Source organism: Schistocerca gregaria, chromosome X, assembly GCF_023897955.1.
Source record: "Schistocerca gregaria isolate iqSchGreg1 chromosome X, iqSchGreg1.2, whole genome shotgun sequence".
NCBI classification, from domain to species: domain Eukaryota; kingdom Metazoa; phylum Arthropoda; class Insecta; order Orthoptera; family Acrididae; genus Schistocerca; species Schistocerca gregaria.
This window is the reverse complement of record NC_064931.1, coordinates 224,721,797-224,735,106: the sequence shown is the minus strand read 5'-3', so window position 1 is coordinate 224,735,106 and position 13,310 is coordinate 224,721,797.

Here is a 13,310-nt window from a genome sequence, read left to right as displayed (position 1 = left end):
CAAATGTTTGTTAACTAATTGAATGTTGAACTATATAGTAAACTGAATCATTTCAAAAACTAATTGTTAAAATCTAATGGATTGTTAAACTAAAGAATAAACTAATGCAATTAAAAATTACTTTATCATTAATAATGCAACTGTTATTGGAATAATCAAAACGTAACCGTTTAACATAAGCTTGATAACTTTTCATTCTTAAAACTTTTTCCACTAAGAATATGTCTGGATATTTGGTTTTCTGTAGTTTTTTAACATAAAAATTTCCTTAATATGTAATTGGATTACAATAAAGAAAAATGTCGGTTTCAAATATTTCTTTTGACCAATTACCTGCATATTCTTTATTAAAAAGATTTTAAGATTACTAATTTTAAATCTATCAACTATATTATGTGGAGCTTTTTCATTATTTACAGTGTTAAATTTTTAAAATGTTTATCATTTATTTGTATCAGACTCTTTTTTATTGTAAAACGTTTTTAATTATTGTATTCATCAATTAGATATTTTACTACATTTATCCATTTTTAATTAACGCATAAAGCATATGTCTTTCATATTTTGTTCCTTAAATCATTCAAGAAAAGATTCTTTTAATTCTAAAACATTTGAATAATTATTAATGTGATATTTCTTCATTAAAACTCTAAAAACTTTGTTATATAATTCTGTACCAATATATTTTTGTTAATTATTTGTCTTTCCAACTATTAAGTACATTTCTCGCATTTTGGTTATTACATTATTATAATTACCCAATATACCATCGATAATACCAATTCTTTTCTAGAAGCTTGTTATAATATTTTATATTAACATAGTTGTTAAATTGTGTTGAAATGCTTGTATTTTGAAAACGTTTAATAGTATTATATTGAAATAATGTTTGTTCGCATCATTTGCGTCAATTGGATCATTCATATTAGCCAGTCTTCTATTTCTAAAACAAATATAAAATTAAGGTGTTTAAACCATAGCATTAAATCCTTTGTGAAATTTATTAACTGTATTAGATATCTGTAGTACCACTGATTACTGACATTGCTTATTTCCATTATTGATCTTTGAATCTATTCCTCTATTGAAGTTGTTTAATAATATATTTAATTTTTTCAAATTTTCCTGAACTGAAAGTAAGTGTAAGAAGTACTTGTTCAGTTTGTTTAGACAGATGCACTTTTTCCAAAAATGTCCATTTATTATCATTACAATACTGACAAAGCAATTGCAAAACAAATAAACAAAAGTGACCACATATTATTTTATAAAAATTTTGTATTCAATCAGTACTATATTATACTTCATTTTTCCCAAATAGTTAACTAATTGTTTTGTATATGTCCACCAAATCAACAAAAAGAAATATTTTATCATTATTTTCATAATAACAAATCCGATGAGTACCAGGATTATCAGACAGCGACAGAAAACCCATCTTCGACTCTATCATGAATTAAATTTGAAGTTAATAGTTTTGTTCATTTCCTGTTAATGAAAAATCTCGAAATAATTTAAATGCAAGTAACAAATAAAATGAGTCGCCATATGGAAGTAATATGGACCTTAGAATTTTCATGTCGTTTCCTTAAGCTGTTGAAATTCTTAATGTGACTTACGACAATTCTTTCTTAAAAACATATTTGAAGAAAACAGAACACATGGCCAACAATACATTTTTTTCTCTTTACAGCCACATAACCATTTGCAAGATGAGTACCAAGATTCGTGAAATTGTCTAGTTACAGTAATTAAATGTGGAATACTTGGTATAGGGCGTTACTCTTTCATCATGTCACTTTTGTCCTGATAACTAAGTTCTCAAGATGTGTGTTTCCACAGGCTTTACAGCACACATTTATAATTTCATTATTTTTATCTTTTGAGGGCCCACATCTTGTGGTCGTGCAGTAGTGTTCTCGCTTTCCACGCCCGGGTTCCCTGGTTTGATTCCCAGCGGGGTCAGTGATTTTCACTGCCTCGTGATGGCTGGGTGTTGTTTGATGTCCTAAGGCTATTTAGGTTTAAGTAGTTCTAAGTTCTAGGGGACTGATGACCATAGATAATAAGTCCCATAATGCTCATAGCCATTTGAACTTTTTTTTTATCTTTTGAGGAGCCTGCTATTTCGTCCAAACTAACTTCAAACTTACACAGAAACTAATTCAAAAATCATCAAAATATATACCTCTTCACTAAAACTGTAATGTATAAATAATAATATATACTAAAGCACTATAAAAACTTAAATATTTATCCTGTTTTAAATCTGAACATTTACAATGTCATAGGATGCTTAATGTCGTAGGCACTACATCATTATCAGCTGCCTTTAACAGCTGCACAGCCCTCTTCTCTCTCTCTAGTGGATGCGAGAAAGGGATGGATGAGTGATGGCAGCAAAACCATCCTCTCATTCGGCTGAAGCTTAACGTATCGGCTGATTTATTAGATCATGCTTTCCACTGAAATCAGTGCATGGGAACAACCTAATGAAAACCGTCGGTTCAGTCGGTTAGACTATTCATTCAATCTTTTGAGTAAGACCAGTCTGTGTAGAGAACCGAATGAGAATAGCCGAGGTAGTCGGTGGTAGTTTTATTCACACTTTTGTTTAGAATGAAACTTTTCTGTGCAAATGACATCAGTTGACACAGTTCGTTGTAATATTGCATATTGACAGAATTATGTTATGTAATCTTTCTTAGCAAATGAAACCAGTATGTAGTTCTTCTGTCGGTTGAACCTATATACTCATACATTCAGCTGATGTCACTCTTTACTGTCTTTCAGTTGACTGAGTCATCCATTCATTCTTGTGAGTGAAACCAAACTGTAATCCTTTTACTAGCTGATGTTATACAGTGGTATGATCCGGGGCAATGCCTCATGAGTACATATAAGGGGGTATGGCAAAGTCTAAATTTACTTCAAACGTGTTGATGTTGTAGTTGTTGTGGTCTTCAGTTTGGAGACTGGTTTCATACTACACCGTGCAAGGCCTCCAAATAACTAGTGCAACTATACTATACACATCCACTTAATTATGTATTGAACTGACTAATTGTTAGTTCCATGTTTTAAAACTGAATGTCATATTGCTTAGGTTTTATTGGTTCCATATGAAATTAACACATAACTAACTATGCCAATGTATCGTTGGGGCTACAAAGTTCTGCATACAAGTTGGTTCTCTTAGACGTACGTGACAAGGTAAAGACATCGTAAAAATTTTTGCGGCTTTTTGCATATAATTTTACTGGAAATGTTTGATGATGCCCAGTAATTAAAAACCACTAGGATCTCGACCTTCAGCTCGTATTGAACCACTTATTTGTGTGTAAATAAATATAACGTGCAGAAAACTATGATGCTGCTAACATACTCACACACACAAAATTTGTTTACATTTTACAGCCTTTGATAAGTAGCAGTTAAGGTATTTCACGGGCATGAATAAGTACTACACTATAGCGCCAAAGAAATTGTTGTAGGCACGCGTATTTAAGTACAGAGAAACGTAAACAGGCAGAATATGGCGCAGTGGTCGGCAACGCTTATATATGCCAACAAGTGCCAGACATAGTTTCTAGATCCGTTACTGCTGCTACAACGACCAGTTCTCAAGGTTTAAGTGACTTTGAACATGGTGTTGCAGACGGTGCACGAGCGATGGGACACAGAATCTCCGAGGTAGCGATGAATTGGGGATTTTCCCGTATGACCATTTCAGGAATCTGGTATATCATCAAATCTCAGACATTGCTGCGGCCGGAAAAAGATCCTGCAAGAAGAGGGCCAACGACGACAAAAGAGAATCGTTCAACATTACACAAGTACAACCATTCCGCAGATTGCTGTAGATTTCAGTGCTGGGCTATCAACAAGTGTCAGTGCGTGAACCATTCAATGGGCCTTCGGAGCCTTCGAAGCTGAAGGCCCACTCATGTACCCTTGATGACTGCCCCACCTGGACCCGTAAACACTTACACTGTACTGTTGATTACACGTTCCTGGTAGGACGAGTCTCTTTTCAAATTGTACCGAGCGTATGGACGTGTAGGGGAATAGAGACAACTTCATGAATCCATGGAGACTGCATGTCAGCAGGGGACTGTTCAAGTTGGTAGAGGCTCTGTAATGGTGTGGGGCGTGTGCATTTGGAGTGATATGGGACTCCAGATAGGTCTAGATACGACTCTGACAGGTGACATATATGCAAGCATCCTGTCTGATCAGCTGCAACCATCTATGTCTATTGTGCATCCGACGGACTTGGGCAATTCCAGGACGACAATGCTACACTCCAAACTTCCAAAATTTCTGCAGAGCGACTACAGGAATATTCTTTTCAGTTTAAACACCTAAACTGACCCCCAAACTCCCGAGACATGAATATTATTGGGCAAATCAGGGATGCCTCACAACGTGCTGTTCAGAAGAGATCTCCATCCCCTCGTACCGTTACGGATTATGGGCATCTCTGTGGGATTTAATGTGCCAGTTCTATCAGTACACTCCAGCATTACTTCAGATATTAGTCGAGTCTATGCCATACCTTGTTGTTGCATTAATGCGCGTTCGCGGAGGCCATACACGATATTAGGCAGGAGTACCAGTTTCCTTATCTTTTCAGCGTATTAACAAATGGCTCTGAACACTATGGGACTTAACTGCTGTGGTGTCAGTGTATTAACATTCATATATTAGTACTTCAGATTCAAAGTGAAGCCTGTGTGTAGCCACCAGGTTAAAGAGCCTGACACCACTGAAGCTGACACCCCTCCAAACCGCTGGTAGCATTTTCTTACAGTCGCCTGAGCTGCTGCCCAAGGCAACACAAGCAGCGGAGAGGTGGCGCGTATCGTCCGCATGGTCCACTGGCTGCAGCCTTCTGTTATTTTAGCAGTGGCCGTACGCTAGGAATGGGAAAAAATAGCCAATTAAGACCAGAACCGATATTTCAGTTCTTAATAATCGGTATTTTTCTATATTTGTTTTGTCTCGGTGACGAATGGCGTTTTTTTCTTTTATTATTTTACATATAACCTAGTCATAAACCGAGATATCTATTAGCCATATCAATGGTGCTAAAATTTTTCGTTTTCAAACACATCTTCTTTTAAAAATTCATAATTTTTATTGGTAAACCTTGCATTTGTTTGAAATACTGCGTTATTCTAGAGGCTCTGAGCGCTATGCGGCTTAACTTCTGAGGTCATCAGGCGCCTAGAACTTAAAACTTATTAAATATAACTAACCTAAGGACATCACACACATCCATGCCCGATGCAGGATTCGAGCCTGCGAACGTAGCGGTCGCTCGGTTTCAAACTGTAGCACCTAGAACCGCACGGCCACTCCGGCCGACGTTATTGTAGAAAATGGGAAATGGATCAGTGTGGTTTTAGTAACAATGTCCACTGAAACGAGCAAGAAACAAATGGCATAAGAATTAGTTCAGCATTGTTGAGACAATTTCATTGTGTCGAGGCGTAACATGTGCGTGTACGTGCGGTATCCAAAATTTTCCCCCACCTGATCTACAGTATAGGGCAGTTTCTCGCTGTCGTCGCTGGGCATCAGTCGTACTACAAAATGGCACCAACCCTAGTTTGGAAACTTTTTTACCAAGTGACGTAGCAATGAAGTACAATGCCTCACTTGATTTAAAGGATTTGTGATTTGTCTGCCATTTAAGTGAAATAATAAAAGAGGAAGAAATTATAGTAACAGTATGAAACTAATAACTTAGCAACAGTTCATGCGTAGTATACAATAAAAATAGAAAGTTGATTATCTGCTCTGTCTGACTACATAATACGTCTTCACCTGTTCGTAGCCCTTGAAAACGGAAAAATTAAAACTATAAACAGAGCTTAAAAACTGACTGTTAATGATGTTCAAATAATGGCATGATCTCCATTTACAACATATTTTTTGAGTAAAGTTTAAAAAAATTAAGATCAATAGAAGATAGAAGTGTTTTGTATTATTCAGCCATGTACCACTTTTCGAGAAAAACACCGAATGGTGGACAGACGTATATCTTTCTATTTGCTTATATCATTTAATATTTAGATTCTATGTGTCTTGAAATCGGGTGAGTAACAATTTTTCAGTCTTTGTTCTATTTCTTCATTTATTACAGGAAGGAATAGGAATGAGAAAAAAGAAAATCGTTTATTTCAGAAAGAGGTTATTTTGCGAGGTTTTAACAGCCAGGTTAAACTAGTGTGGAATAGAACCTATAGGACCGAAAACCGGTTTTTTCAGCGATAACCTCCTACGCAAACACACGTTGCCACAAGGCCTACCTCGCATGTTGCGCTGCTCTGCTGGTCGGTGAGAGAATTTGCTGCGCTCCTTTTTGCGCGGCATGCATGCAAATTGCCAGAGGGAACCATGGTGTCTGTTGTCAAGGTGTAGCACTCGTAAGTAACCTGCCTCTGAAATCAAGCAGCTCTTAGTACATGTGTTAGAGTTCACAACTCGAGCAGTATCTAGTCTGCTGAGAGTTCCTTAACGTGAAACACGTAAAATGACGTTTTCCCGCATCAAACTAACTTATATCTTTATAAATATAGTTTTCATTCACTTTTCCTTGTTATGTCTCTAAAAATGTTGAAAATCCTTGTCATAGTGCATGTATAACAACCGTGAAGGCTGAAAAAGTATGTTACTGAAATACTCAGACTCAGACATTAAGTGAAAAAATTGAAATAACGGACGTAATCCTCAGAGTCTTGAGTCAGTCAGTTGTCTCATGCTAAATGAAAAACCTCTGGAACACGAAGAGTGAGTGAAAAAGACTGACATAGCTGACGACGTCATAGTGAATAGTTTCATTCGACTGCTGGGCAATCGGTTGTTAAAAGCAGCCGGTTATTCCATCATTAGGATCGACTTTGTACTGGGATGCGCACGCACTTTTAAGCGCTGTTGCTGGGAAGTTCCTAGAGTGTAGCATGTAGCTTACCAGCCCCAGCGGCCTTCAAAACTGGCGCCTGACGCACTGATAACCGTTAATGTCTTACATGCCCCCGGGATAACAGCGCGTTTTAGAAGTATGAAGTACGTCCGTAACTGCAGTTGTGGAAAAAATACATACAAAAAATATTGAAATGTAAAAAAATGCTTCTTATATGTAACAGTATTCGGCGACTACAACAATTACTAACACACCTCGTCCGTTCAACACATATAGGGTTGCTTGGTGTCCGGCTGTAGTTGGCAATGTCTTGATTTTTACGGTCACGCCCAGCCAAATATAAACAAGTCCGACCTGTCCGGCTCTTGTTGAGCCTTTAGCGATAAATAGAGAGCGCAGAAATTAAGCACGTGGAATAAGTAAGAGGTTGAATAAGAGGATACCTCATATGGGTATACAGATAAGTCAATAATTGCTGTTCTCATGTCATGTACTATGTTTCCCTTCGTAGGACGATGGGACGATGGAGCCAACACACAATGTCACGATCAAGGTTGCACAGAGTGAGGGAAGCAGAGCATATTGAGCCGATCAGCCGGTACCAACACATCCCATCCCAACTGTCACGTTCACTCGTCGCTCCTACCTGTGTTGAATCATAGAAGTACGCCGTCACTAGGGAAGCACAAGACAGTGTTCTTTTTATCAATGAGCGGCTGAACTTATTTCCAGTATTACATTGTCAACCATTTTTTATGTTATAGTATTAATGTCTTACTTTTAGATGGTTTTGCTATACTGCAATAGCAGCTTCAAATTACATTGTTTAAATTTGTTTGCTCTGAAACACTACAGACGACTGATGATACTGTTATCCTGCAGATTAAACTATGTCCGTGAGAAAATGTTCATTTTGTGACACTCGATACAACATTTTTAAATCAGCAAAATAGCCATTGAAAACTAAATTAGAAAATTTGTTACCAAACGATTTCCGTTTCCTATAAAGACAAAGCTGACATAGAAAAATATTTAAAAACCGACAAAAACTAAATAAAGATTCATAGTACAGCGTCTGGTAAAATATATACTTCTGTGGAGTGAAATGTTTCCCTAAGTTTCAATCGAAGCTTTCGTGCCACAGAAGTGAACACTTCTATGTTAACTTACTGGATGTTGTTGTACCTGAGCAATGGTGCTGTGCACTTACTGCTATTACATTATCTCCTGTTTTTAATGTTTACTGCTTGATTAAGCCGGCATTGTGGCGTAACGTACCTTTTTATGACGTTTACAAGTCAGATAGGGCGTGTACATATCTGGTTAAACAGCAACGATGACATGTGAAGTTGTCACAATAGATATTTTTACACTGTGAAGATGATCGATGATCGAAACCGATTGTGAATAAACATGTTGCAATAAAGCACAGCGAGTGTGGTAAAATTTTCCAAGTATATCGATGCTCCTGACAGTTGCCTGAAAGAAAATTTTCAGTTTTTCTTGTGCTTAAGAGCATGATTAGCAGATTAACTCTTTTGGATGGATAGCACATAATCAATCATGCTGCTCATACCACAAAGGTTGGAATGCATATGTTTTGAACTTATCTTGCTGAAGAGGGTGTAGTGCCATTATCAGACGTAAGTTATTCAAAATTTCATGTCGTTCAGCTACTCATCTCCTTGAAAACGAAAGCTCCTGTAAGTAACGAATGGCGTCTTCAGTCGAAAGCGTTATTTCCGTCCCGCTGCAAGGTTAGGTTTCATCCATATTCCAGGAGCGAATTGTATAATTTCATCTGTGTGCTTTGATGGTTTAGCTTATTGAGTTTCCGCGTGTTAATTTTATGTCTAATAGACACAGTTCTCGCATTTTCGTTTGCGTCGTAAAGTAAACAGATCTTGTGACATATTGAAAGTTCCAAATGAGGAGCGAATTATTTTATCCCACCTGAGCTCTTCGGTAGTTCGGTTTTTTAATCTCTCCGTATTAATCTAATTTATTAGACACAGTTATTGCGTTTTTGTCAGGTTCTACAGCAGAGTTCTGCAGGAAGTGTCGATAGTCAGGTATCTGTGTAGTGTAGTTTTCCACGGTCTTTAGTATGGATAGGGACTGTTATTGTTATGTGAAGAAGGAACTAAATTGGTGACACTTCACTCTCAGCTCCTGGCTGCGATGGCTGCGATTACACAGCTTGAAACTGCAGTGGATGAGTATCAACGTCGTGGGTCGGCCGCGGGAATCCAACAGACGACCAGCACGTCCGAGTCCTCCGATCGATCCTCACCAGTGGCCAGGCAAGTTACTGCTCGCTCTGAGGTTGACCACTTATCCGTGGTTGAGTGAGAGGTCGCCTCAGGACGTGGCAGACGGCGAAAGACTTCCAGGTGGTCGCACGCAACAAACAGGTTCCAGGTGATATCTATGGCTGACACTGTCTCTCAGTTGCCTGTCCTGCTTCAGAGGAAACCTCTCAGCCTACAAGATCTGGGGAATCACGGAGGGTTGGATTAATGGTAGTTGGGACCTCCAGTGTTAAGCGCGTTATGGGGCCCCTTAGGGATATGTGTATTCTGTGTACATACCGGGTTGAATCAGTCCAGATGTGGAAGGGGTCCTTCCGAACGCCATGAAGACCGCAGGGTGCCACTAACTGCAGGTGGTGGCTCACGTCGTTACCAATGATGTGTGTTGTTTTGGATGGAAAGAGATTACCTCTGGCTTCTAGGGGTTAACAGAAGTGGTAAAAGCTTCCACTCTTGCTTACGAGATGAAAGAAGAGCTCACAATTTGTATCATAGTAGATAGGACCGAATGCGGACCTCTGGTACAGAGCCGAGAGGAGGATCTGATCAAAGGCTCAGACGGTTCTGTGAATGCGTAGACTGCAGAATCCTCGACTTGTGCAGTAGGGTGGTTGAGTTTTCGGTTCCGACGAATACGTCAGGAGTGCATTAAACGCTGGAGGTGGGTACACGGGTAGCAGCGTTGTATGACGTGGACTGGGAGGTTTTTTAGGTTAGAGAGACTCGGGAAACACAGAAAGGGCGTCAGTCTCAAAGGGTGCAGGCCGAACACAGGATGAACGTAATTAAAGGAACCATCGATATAACAGCTGTAAATTATCGTAGCTGTGTTGGGAATGTACCACAGCTCTAAGCGCTAATAGAAAGCACTGATGCACAAATCATTATAGGCATTGAAAGCTGGCTAAAGCCGGAAGTAAGTTCAACCGAAATGTTTGTGAAGAACCTAACGGTTTTCCAAAAGGATAGGCTGAACAAAGTTGGTGGTCGCGTGTTTGTTGATGTTAGAAATAGTTTAGCTTGTCGCAAAACTGAAGTGGATGGTTCCTGTGAGTTAGTATGGGCAGAGGTCATTTTTGGTAACCGGAATAAAATAATAATGGGATCGTTTTACAGACCTCCCAATTCAGATGACACAAGTGCTGAAAGGTTTAAAGAAAAATTGAGTTTGATTTCAAACAATTACCCGACTGTTACAGTTATAGTTGGTAGTAATTTTCATTTACCCTCGATATGTTGGCGAAAATACGTCTTTAAATCCGGAGGTACGCATAAAACTTCATTCGAAATTGTGCTACATGCAATCTCTGAAAATAATTTAGAGCAGTTATTCTTGAGCCCACACGAATAGTAAACTGTTGTTAAATCACACAGGACCTCTTACCAACAAATAATACTGAGCTTATAACAAGCATCAAAACGGATACAGGGATTAGTAAACACAGGATTGTCGTAGAGAGACTGAATACTGTAACTCCCAAATCCTCCAATTCTTCCTTCCTTTCCTTTCGGCCTTTGTTCGCTTCAACGGAGTGTCGGCCGTGTTACAACGGATTGGTATTGTTAGCTGCAGAGAGTGACCGGGCGCCCTTCCTGACACCACCCTGAACCCCCTAGGACGGAATTGGTGTACCCCAGCTGTCTGGTTTAATGTAAGTCATGAAACAGTGCGAACGTTTTCAAATGTCTGCGAGTCATGTAACTGAGACGGAACGTGGGAAGAAGCTCGGTATTCAACTAGCTGGATGTGGGAAACCGCCTAAAAATCACATGCAGGCTGGCCGGCATACCGGCCCTCGGCGGTAATTCGAGGGGCGGATTCGATCCGGGACCGGAGCGTCTATTCGAGTCCAGGAATTAGCGCGTTAGCGGTCTCTGCTACCTTGGCGGGTTCCCCAATTCTTCCATTGTAACCGAAAAATAAACCTATTAAAAATCAGATAAAAATTCGTTTGACACCTTCCTGAGAAACAATCCCCACTCCTTCCAAACTAACAATGTAAGTGTGGAACAGATGTGGCTTGAATTCAAAGAGATAGTATCGATTGCAGTTGAGAGTTTTATACCAAGTAAATCAGCAAACGACAGTGCTGTTCCTCCTTGGTATACAAAACTGGTCAGAACACTAATGCATAAACGACGTACAAAACGTGCCACATTGAAACAGACGCAAAATCTCCAAGACTGGCGATAATTTACAGAAGCACGAAATTTAACGCGGAATTCAATACGAGATGCTTAAAATAGCTTCTACAATGAAACTTTGTCTCGAAACCAGGCAGAAAATCCAAAGAGATTCCGATCGAATGTGATGTATGCTAGCGGCAAGAAAAAATTAATGCGTTCTCTGCGCGGCACCAATGGAAATACTATCGATGACAATGCTCCTAAAGCAGGGTTACTAAACAAAGCCTTCCGAAATTCCTTCATCAACTAAGAGGAAGTAAATATTCCAGAATTATAATCAAGAACAGCTGCCAACATGATTAACTTAGAAGTAGATATCCTCGGAATAGTGAAGCATTTTAGATCACTTAGCAAAAGCAAGTCTTCCTGTCCAGTGTGTATACCTGTTAGGTTTCTTTCAGCTGATAAAATAGCTCCACACTTAACAATCATACAAACCCGTTCGCTCGACTTAAGATCAGTACGCAAAGACTGGAAAGTTCCACAGGTCACACTAATCTTCAACGAAGGTAGTAAGAGTAATGCACTAAACTACAGGCCCATATCATTATCGTAGATAAGCAGTATAATTCTGGAATATATATTGTGTTCGAACGTTATGAGTTACCTCGAAGAAAACGGTCTCCTGACACACAGTCAACACGGATTTAGAAAACATTATTCTTGTGAAACGCAAATAGCTCCTTACACACACGAAGTGTTGAGTGCTATTGACAAGGCATTTCCAGTGAATTCCGCATTTCTAGATTTCGAATAGGGTTTAGACACTGTACTACACAGGCAGCTTCTAGTAAAGTTACGTGATTATAGAATGTCATCTCAGTTATGTGACTAGATTCGTGATTTCCTGTCAGGGAGATCACAGTTTGTAGTAACTGACGGAAAGTCATCGAGTAGAACAGAAGTGAATTCTAACGTTCATGAAGTTTGTGCTATAGGCTCTTTGCTGTTCTTCACCTATATAAGCGATTTAGGAGACAATCTGAACAGCGGTCTTAGGTTGTTTGCAGATGGCGCTGCCGTTTATCGACTAGAAATGTCATCAGAAGATCAAAACAAATGGCAAGGCGATTTACAAGAGATACCTGTATGATGAAAAATTCATTATTGACCTTAAATAACGAAAAGTTTCTCATGTACATGAGTACCAAAATAAATCCGTTAAACGTGGGTTACACAATAAATCAGTCAAATCTAAAGGGTGTAAATTCAACAAATTACCGAGGAATTGCAATTACAAACAACTTAAATTGGAAGAAACACATTCAAAATATAACGAGGGAGGCTAACCAAAGACTGTGTTTTATTGGCTTGAGACTTGGAAAATGTAACAAATCTACTAAAGAGACTGCCTACATTACGCTTGCCCGTTCTCTTTTAGAATACTGGTGCACAGTGTGGGACTCCTACCCGATAGGATTGACTGAGTACATCGAGAAAGTTCAAAGAAGAGCAGCCCGTTTTATATTATCGCGGAATAGAGGGGAGAACGTAACTGAAATGGTACAGGATTTGGGATGGACATCATTAAAACAAATGTGTTTTTCGTTGCGGCGTAATCTTCTCACGTAATTTATTTTACCATCTTCCTGCTCCGAATGCGAAAATATTTTTGGTTGAGGCTGACCTACATCGAGAGAAACGATCAACATAATAAAATTAGGGAAATCAGAGATATCAAGGAAAGAAATAGGTGTTCGTTTCTTCCGAAAGCTTTACGAGATTTGAATAATGAAGAAATATTAAAAAGGTGATTCGATGTACCCTCTGCCAGGCACTTGAATGTGATTTTCATTGTAGATATAGGTACAGATGTGGAGATTTGGCACTACAGGTGCTGGCCTCCTTGCCACAGAAGCGTTCAGAGGCCTGTAGATGGT